This window comes from Pocillopora damicornis, chromosome 5, assembly GCF_964200805.1.
Source record: "Pocillopora damicornis chromosome 5, jaPocDami1.2, whole genome shotgun sequence".
NCBI classification, from domain to species: Eukaryota; Metazoa; Cnidaria; class Anthozoa; order Scleractinia; family Pocilloporidae; genus Pocillopora; species Pocillopora damicornis.
The window spans coordinates 26,601,037-26,610,254 of NC_142674.1; the positions used below are offsets into that span (position 1 = coordinate 26,601,037).

The 9,218-nt window shown below is 34.9% G+C and overlaps 1 long non-coding RNA gene across 1 annotated transcript; it reads right to left on the bottom strand.

Annotated features, from left to right (window-relative positions):
- Nucleotides 1-668: 668 nt before the first annotated feature.
- LOC149046236 (uncharacterized) lies at nt 669-5,660 on the bottom strand. Its single transcript, XR_016186766.1, has 3 exons — nt 5,533-5,660; nt 1,997-2,041; nt 669-783 (listed from the first exon to the last, which is right to left on the bottom strand). It is a non-coding gene; the product is annotated as an uncharacterized LOC149046236 (long non-coding RNA).
- Nucleotides 5,661-9,218: the final 3,558 nt, after the last annotated feature.

Genomic DNA, 9,218 nt, shown 5'->3' on the forward strand with positions numbered 1-9,218 from the left:
AGACAGTCAATTAAGGCAATGCCGATGGGTGCATGACTATATTTCTAGAAAAGAAAAAAGCCTTACTTAAAAAAAGCCTGTGCGAATTTTTTTCTCCGAAGGGCGCCTAAGAAGGTCTGACTCCGTCCCGAACGTAGCCGGATACAATTTCTTGATAGCAACAAACAAGATTGTTGTGCTGCCTAGTTAAGTTCTCCTACCGATAAAGGAACGATAGGCAGTCTGAGACTGCATGTGGCTACTGATAAAGCTACTGATACAGCACAGTGACCAATTGACTTTCAACCAATAATTCAAAGGTAACAAATAATCATATAAATAATAACAATGATAGCAATAGCAAAGGTTAGTTTCCCTTTGTTCTCGATGAGAGATAAAGCCTTTCAATTTACTAAAACTCTCACAAAACGATTGGATTACAAATTAAATTTCCTGCATTATACACAATTCAGAAGTTAACTGACTCGACTAACGCCAGCATGAGATGTTGAATGGTTTAGACCGGTTGTTACAAGTACTTAGTGTATCATTTCTGTCAAAATTTGGAGTAACGGGTTAACTCCTTCAAGGTCTCCTTCAGATACAGAAAAGCCTGTTCAGAATAGGGTTGGAATTTTTAATGCGTCTATCATGCTAAACTTTTTTTGGTTATAAGGTTTCATAGGGAATCACTCGGTTGACTAGAAGTTAAACATTACAAAATGGCAGTAGCAACATACTCGCAGATGTGCAGGGGACGGCTACCAGCATGAACAGTAGAACAACCTGGGGATTCATGACAATCTTTGTGGAAACAAAAAAAAGGTAAAAAATAATCAAAATCGGATGTAATGAGTCAAATCGTTCCTTTTTTGGTAAGAAAGCGAGCAATCCGCTGATTGTTGTGCTGCCTAGTTTAGTTCTCCCACCGATAAAGGAACAATAGGCAGTCTGAGACTGCATGTGGCTACTGATAAAGCTACTGATACAGCACAGTGACCAATTGACTTTCAACCAATAATTCAAAGGTAACAAATAATCATATAAATAATAACAATGATAGCAATAGTAATAATAATTCATAGAGGGCTAGGTCGAAAACCTAACTCCAGTCTCCAAAATGATGCAACTTTGTTTATTTTGCCTGTTCATTTTAATCATTTTTCTTGTTTCATTGTAATTCCTTTTTTGTGAGAAATGAAGACTTGGTGTTGTTGTTGTTGTTGTAATAATTATATTTGTATTTTATCTTTGTATCTTATATCTTATATTATTGTATCGCTTCTTTTTACTGTATGAAAAAATGTAATTTAAGGTAAAGGGCATCTAATTAGCTTGCTATATTTTGCCCTTCTCCATCCTGTTATCTTACCTGTAATTATTCATTAGACTCTAATCTGTTGAAATGGAGGAAAAAATAAATACCAAAAAAATACCAAAGTAGTAATTACAATAACGATAATGATGATGATGATGCTACTATGGTCACAAGCTATTGAGAAACGATCGAAATTGCGTTTGAAAACTTGTTGTGCAATTTGATATTTCACCATTAGAACTTAGAATGAAGATTTTATGTTGACATTAGCAACAATGAAATGTTCTGATATACACAGTGCAGCTCAAAGATAAGGGGACATTGTATAGAAGTACCATGCGCACGTATCAAGCGACATACGTCGACATACTCGCATAAATACGCGTATGTCCTTCTCGTATGGGCCTTTGTTATCCATTGCTTTACCTGTGCTTTGAGTGGCATTGAGTTGTAGAAAAAAGAGATGGTACTGTGAAAGCGCCGGTTGCTAGCATGAAATGGGCAAAGTAATTTTGAAAACGTCCATGAGAGTTATCGTGTTGAATATGTCTGTCTTATGATAAAAATATGACTGTTCTTTTTTTTTTTTTTTGGTATTTTATTTTGTTGTATTGTAATTACTGGTCACTTACACCTGTATAATAATATTGTGGCATTTCTAATAAACTTGTAAGGGAGATAAAAAAAGGAACACTTTACCTTTCTTGCACTTGGCAGTGATCTGACTCAAAACGCTTGTACAATCTGAAAAAGTAAAAAATAATCAATTAAGGAATTGGAGTTCGTATCAAACTGAGAAAACTATAGAATAGAAATTGAATTATTCCTAAAAGCATTTTGATTAACTATGTTACTTGTTCGTCAGAGCATTCCCGAAGCCACTTGAATTGACTTCTGAATAGGCAAGCTTAACGAGAATTTTATCACCAATCTGCTCCTTACAGATACTCATTCCAACACGGTAAAAGAGACTGAATTCGACAAAAACCGAGACTTCTTGATATGAAATTTGATAGAGCACAGTTCAGCATCAAAAGTTCAACGCGTTTCAAATGAGCAATTACTTTCGATGCAAGGTGTTTTAGCGAGAAACCCTCCGAGAAAAAAGATAGTTACTCGCGGGAAAAAGACCGGTCTCTTGGAATAGAAAAGAAAATGATAATAGTATATACGATAATAATGACGGTGATACTTGTAATAGTAAAATAAATAAATAAATACCAATCATAATATAAATATGAATAACGATAATCTCTGGATGGATAAATGTTCACATAGCCTCAATGTTTTCTAAAACGAAGATCTGATCGGCAAATTAGCATATTATTCTTTCAGATGAACACAAATTAAAGCCATGACAACATCATTCTTTTTAAATCAGCCAATCAAGTGACAGACTCTTGAAGTATGCAGCCATCTGGGGACAAATAACATAAAGTTTAATTGCGTCATTAGACTATTTTAGCCAATAGCTCTCGAATTCCGCGGAACCCGGAGGTTCGAGTTTTGACTCCTTGTGGTAACTCAAGAAAAATGTCTTTCTTTAATAAATAACCAATAGCTGTTTTGGTACAGTCCTTTGGCGAAATTTTGAAATTTAAGCTCTTCCACAAGTTTCTCTTAACGTTTTTTTAAAATTATTATTATTATTTTATTATTATCATTTGTCACGTTTTTGCTTTTCAATTTTGTTGTTTCGTTTGGTTTGTTTGGTCTTCTTTTCATTTGTAATAATTATTTTCAATCATCACCATCATTTTATCTTTTATTTTTTTTAAGCTATTAGCAGTCAGCGTTTTCTCGAGAACGAGAGACCAAGAGCAAATAATGCAAATTAACCAAAATACATAACATTTAATTTAACCGACAGGTGCTGCAAAGAAAAAAGTCCGACATGATTTTTTTTTTTTTTTCATATTCGAGCTCACGGTGTGTTTCCCATCCATTGTTAACAATATATGTGTTACATGATCTCTCCCACGGGTTATTCTTCACTTCATTTTTTTTTGTTTTGTTTTCTTCCCATTTAATGTACGATTTTAAAACAAAATACTTAAGCAGTTTTTCTTTTTTTCGTAAAGAGGAAAACGGGTAAATATGCGAATATAATTCAGCTATAACGACCACCTAGATATAGAACTATATAAGAAAAGCTTATTTCACAAACATTTTATCACAGATAAAGCATACAGAAGCAACGTATTGGCCCAAAAACGCTTAATATACCGAGATAATGGTAAGCATAAGGTTTAAAATAATTATTTAACAACGGAATCGAAACAATGGAGATAATGATCATCGGCGATGATTAATTATGGACGGCACATCATCAGAAGGTAAAAAATACCTTTCTCTAAGCAGTCTCTCTGAGAATGAATAGTGTTACGGTATAATCTAACCGACAGAAAAATACTGCAATCCTACTTAACTACTTCATTAAACAACGACTAATAAACTAAATAAGGGGCGACTCCTGAAGGCAGTTCAATAATTATCCTCGATAAACTTACCTAAGCCCACTACAGTCTATATCTTAGTTCACCACTGAGCCAAACTCACATTTTCCGCCAACGTTTCATGAAATTAGCAATCTTCCAACAGAGCTCTCTCTCGAGGTATAGCTTTCTTCGCAGTCGGTCACTCCCGACAATAACAACAACTACTTCTACATAAATGAGTTCTTATATACATTCACAAAGTGTTCTGGAACATGCCAGAAGCTTACAAAGAGCTATTTTGGTAGTATTACGTAATAACTGCGTCATCAACTTATCAACTGCGTCACTTGATGTCAGCATGAATAAGCAGTCTGGAGATTTCTAGAAGCTTATATTTACAACAACAATTACTCATAACAATAGATTCTGCCGAACAAAGTCGAAATTCTCCAAATATAAATATTCCTTCCGTGATGACAAAAACCGAAAAAAGAAAGAAGGTGCCGTTAACTTTGCATAAAGATATATTTCTGAACCCAAAAATCATTCTCTTTAAACGTTGATGACCTCACCTCAAATCGAGCCAGTAAGAAGGCAAGAAAATTAGGAGCTTGCAACCATCTGGAGAATTCTATTGACTTCTGAATAAACGGGTTCCTATAATTAGAAATTTATTATCACTTTGTTCCGTAATGATACTCAATCCAACACGTTCGAAAATTCAGATCGAGAGTAATTGAGGCATCTTATGGTTATTTTGAAATTTTTTTTTAAGACTGCTGGGTATGAACGTTCAAGGCGTTTCAAATGAGCAAACACCTTTGACGCTGAATATTTCTGAGGAGTAACCCTCCGTAAAAAATAGATAGTTATCAGATGGGTAAACACTGTTCTGTTGGGATAGAAATGGCGAGAATGACAATAACAATTGCAATACTGAAGATCATGATACAAGCAAATAATAAAAATACTTATAGCCATACCAATAAAATGAATAATGATAATCTATAGATGGGTAAATTCTCATGTAGCTTTAATGTTTTCGAATACCGTTGATGATCGGCAAATTAGCATAATATTCTTCCTGTTGATCATAGATCAGAATCATGACATCATCATTCTTTTGAATCAGCCAATCAAGTAAGAGATCCTTAACGCTTGAAGCCATCTGGTGACAGATAACAAGGCTAACCAATCCCACTTCCCCTGAGAACAATTTTTAAAAGGAATAATAATAATGAAAAGAGAAGAAAAACAACATCTCTCGGCAATAAACTTAATCTAAAAGCCCACTGAGTGACGCATAACGACCACTTAGATCTAGAACTGTACAAGCAAAGCCTATTTAACAAGCACTTTAACAGAGATAAAACATACAGAAGCAAAGTACTCTAAAAATATGTTGGCCCAAAAATGCTTAATATACCAAGATAATGGTAATAATAAGCTTTAAAATAATTGTTTAACAACGAAATCGAAATAGTGGAGATAATGATCATCGGCGATGATTAATTATGGACGGCACATCATCAGCAGGTAACAACTGAATTATATATAGAATAACCGTGTTTTCAATGTTCCAAACTGTACAAAAATAGCCAAAAAAATACCTTTCTCTAAGGAGTCTCTCTGAGAATGAAGAGCGTTAACGTATAATCTAACCGACAAAAAAATAATGCAGTCCTACTCAACTACTTTATTAAACAACGACTAATAAACTTAATAAGGGTGACTCCTGACTGAGGCAGTTCAATAATTATCCTCGATAAACTTACTTAAGCCCACTACAGTGTATACCTTAGTTCGCTACTGAGCCAAACTCATATTTTCCTCCAACGTTTCTTGAAATTAGCAATCTTCCACCATAGCTCTCTCTCAAGGTGTAGCTTCTTTCACAGTCGGTCACTCCCGACAATAACAACAACTACCACTACATAAATGAGTCCTTATATACATTCACAAAGTGTTCTGGAACATTCCAGAGGCTTAAAAAAGAACTATTTTAGTAGTGTTACGTAATAAATGCGTCATCAACTGCTTCGCTTGATGTCAGCATGAATAAGCAGTCTGGAGATTTCTAGAAGCTTATATTTTCAATAACAATTACTCATAACAATAGATTTTTGCCGAACAAGGTCGAAAGTCGCTACCTATAAATATTCCTTTCGCGATGACAGAAATAGAAAAAAGGAAGGTGCCGTTAACTTTGCATAAAGATGTATTTCTGAATCCAAGAATCATTTTTTCTCTTAAAATTCGGAGCTTGCAACGATCTGGAGAATTCAATTAACTTCTGAATAAACGGGTTCCTATAATTAGAAATTTATTATCACTTGGTTCCATATTGATACTCAATCCAACACGTTCGAAAATTTAGATCGAGAGTAATTGAGGCATCTTATGTTTATTATGAATTTTTTTTATAAGACTGTTGAGCATGAAACGTTCGAGGCGTTTTAAATGAGCAAACATCTTTGACGCTGAATAATTCTGAGGAGAAACCCTCCGTAAAAACATAGATAGTTATCTGATGGGTAAACACTGTTCTGTTGGGATAGAAATGGCGAGAATGACAATAACAATTGCAATAATGACGATGATGATACATGTAAATAATAAAAATACTAATAACCATACTAATAAAATGAATAATGATAATCTATAGGTGGATAAATTCTCGTGTAGCTTTAATGTTTTGGAATACCGTTGCTGATCGGCAAATTAGCATCATATTCTTCCTGTTGATCAAAGATTAGAATCATGACATCATCATTGTTTTGAATCAGCCAATCAAGTGAGAGATCCTTGAAGCTTGAAGCCATCTGGTTACAGATAACAAAGTTTAATGACGTCATCAGATTGTTTCAACCGTCAGCTGTCAAGACATTTTCCCATTTCCAACAGTTTCTAATTTCCTTTTGCTTTTTCGTTCTTCGTTTTCGTTTCTTGTTTTAGTTTAGTCTCCTTTTGCTTTTGCAAGTGTATATTGATTCGTCTTGCTTTTTTCTACAACGTTTTTTTATATTTTTTGACAATTATCAGTAATTGGCAAGCGTTTATTTGCGATCAAGCGGCCGACAAAAAATTTAAATTTTAACGCCCAAAATGCAAATGAACCAAAATAGATAAAAAAGTTCATTCCACCGACATATACATATAAAGTCTCCTATAAATGTGTATACTGAGGCACTGTTTGTTTCCACACCTTGGAGATAAAAAGGGACACCGCAGGATTGAAAAATGTTTCTTATTTTATCTTCACTTTTTTTCCTTGTTTCTATTTTCTTTTTTATGTACCGTCTTTTAAGACAAAAATGCTTCCTTCGTTTCTATTTTTTTTTTCAAGAAGAGAATCGCGTGAGCGTAGGATGTAATATGTTGGCTGGCTTACTCTCAAGAAAGATATTAGGCAAACAGGGGTGGGCTGGGGGGAGGTTAAACCTTTAACTTTCAAGCTCTGATTGTTAATTCTCCCCTCTGTGTGCTACACATTTCCTTTTTAATTGGATACAAGAATTTGATGTTAGATCAGGATAACAACCTCTACCTGATAAGTTTGAATATTCTCATTACCTGTCTGCTGAATAATGTATGGATATCATAAGAAGAAGATTCATAGTGATCACCACTGGGAGTGAAAGGCTAACCAATCTCACTTCCACTGAGAACAATTTTTAAAAGGAATAATAATTATGAAAAGATAAGAAAAACAATATCTCTTGGCGATAAGTTTAATCTAAACGCCCACCGAGTGACGCATGTCGATGGTTTACGGAACATCTTGCAAAGATAGAAAAACACTCAGTTGAAGAAACACTGGATTAGTAGAAAGGCTCGAACATATGGAATAATGTAATAGATAACTTTAGGGAAAAATAACGCAAGTCAAATGACATCGATCCCCTTTTCCCCTTCGCACCACTCTCTCCCCCCCCCCCCCCAAAAAAAAGACCCAAAAACCCCAAAAGACTAAGAAAACAAAAAGAACTTACGCCTTGTTCACAAGGTGGGTAGATAGGGTTGATGGAGACAGAGTGCATTGTTTGGGAGCCTTTCCTTCTTCGAAAGACCGTGGGAGAAACGGGGAGGACTCAAGACGGAGGGCACAGTTTTTCCCAATACGGACCGACCCTAGGCTGGTGAATAACATTTCATTTCTTTTCCTTTAAACTTAACCAGATTCTTTCCAAAGAACCCGAAAGATTTAGGGCTGTAATTACAACAAGATCTTCAATAAACCTAAAAATATTTGAGCGAGTAAATGGTGGTTAAAATAGAGGTAATGCAAATTAAAGAAAGAAACTTCACCGAAGTCTGTTTTTCATTTTTTGTCCTCCCTCTTCTCCCAGGGTCTTTCGAAGAAGGAAAAGCTCCCAAACAATGCACTCTGTCTCCGGATCTCTCACATGATTGGCTGACTCAAAAGAATAATGATGTCATGATTCTAATCTTTGATCAACAGGAAGAATATCATGCTAATATGCCGATCAGCAACGGTATTCGGAAACATTAAAGCTACACGAGAATTTACCCATCTATAGATTATCATGAATCATTTTATTAGTATGGTTATTAGTATTTTTACTATTTACATGTATCATCATCGTCATTATTGCAATTGTTATTGTCATTCTCGCCATTTCTATCCCAACAGAACAGTGTTTACCCATCTGATAACTATCTATGTTTTTACGGAGGGTTTCTCCTCAGAATTATTCAGCGTCAAAGGTGTTTGCTCATTTGAAACGCCTTGAACGTTTCATGCCTACCAGTCTTATAAAAAATTTCATAATAAACATAAGATGCCTCAATTACTCTCGATCTGAATTTTCGAACGTGTTGGATTGAGTATCATTACGGAACAAAGTGATAATAAATTTCTAATTATAGGAACCCGTTTATTCAGAAGTCAATTGAATTCTCCAGATGGTTGCAAGCTCCTAATTTTCTTGCCCTCTTACTGGCTCGATTCGAGGTGAGGTCGTCAACATTCAAAGAGAATGACTTTTTGATTCAGAAATGCATCTTTATGCAAAGTTAACGGCACCTTCTTCCTTTTTTCGGTTTTTGTTAACGCGAAAGGAATACTTATATTTAGCGACTTTCGACTTCGTTCGGCAAGAATCTATTGTTATGAGTAATTGTTGTTGTAAATATGAGCTTCTAGAAATCCCCAGACTGCTTATTCATGTTGACATCAAGTGACGCAGTTGATGACACAGTTATTAAGTAATACTACTAAAATAGTTCTTTTGTAAGCTTCTGGTGTGTTCCAGACTACTTTATGGATGTATGTGAGGACTCATTTATGCAGTAAAATGTAAAATGTTATTCACCAGCCTGGGGTCGGTCCGTATTGGAAAAAACTGTGCCCTCTGTCTTGAGTACATATGTATGTGTGATTAATTTACAACAATTTTTCGAGTGAATTCATAATGCATTCATATAAGCGCTTACGAAGAGTTGCAATTTCATAAACAAGC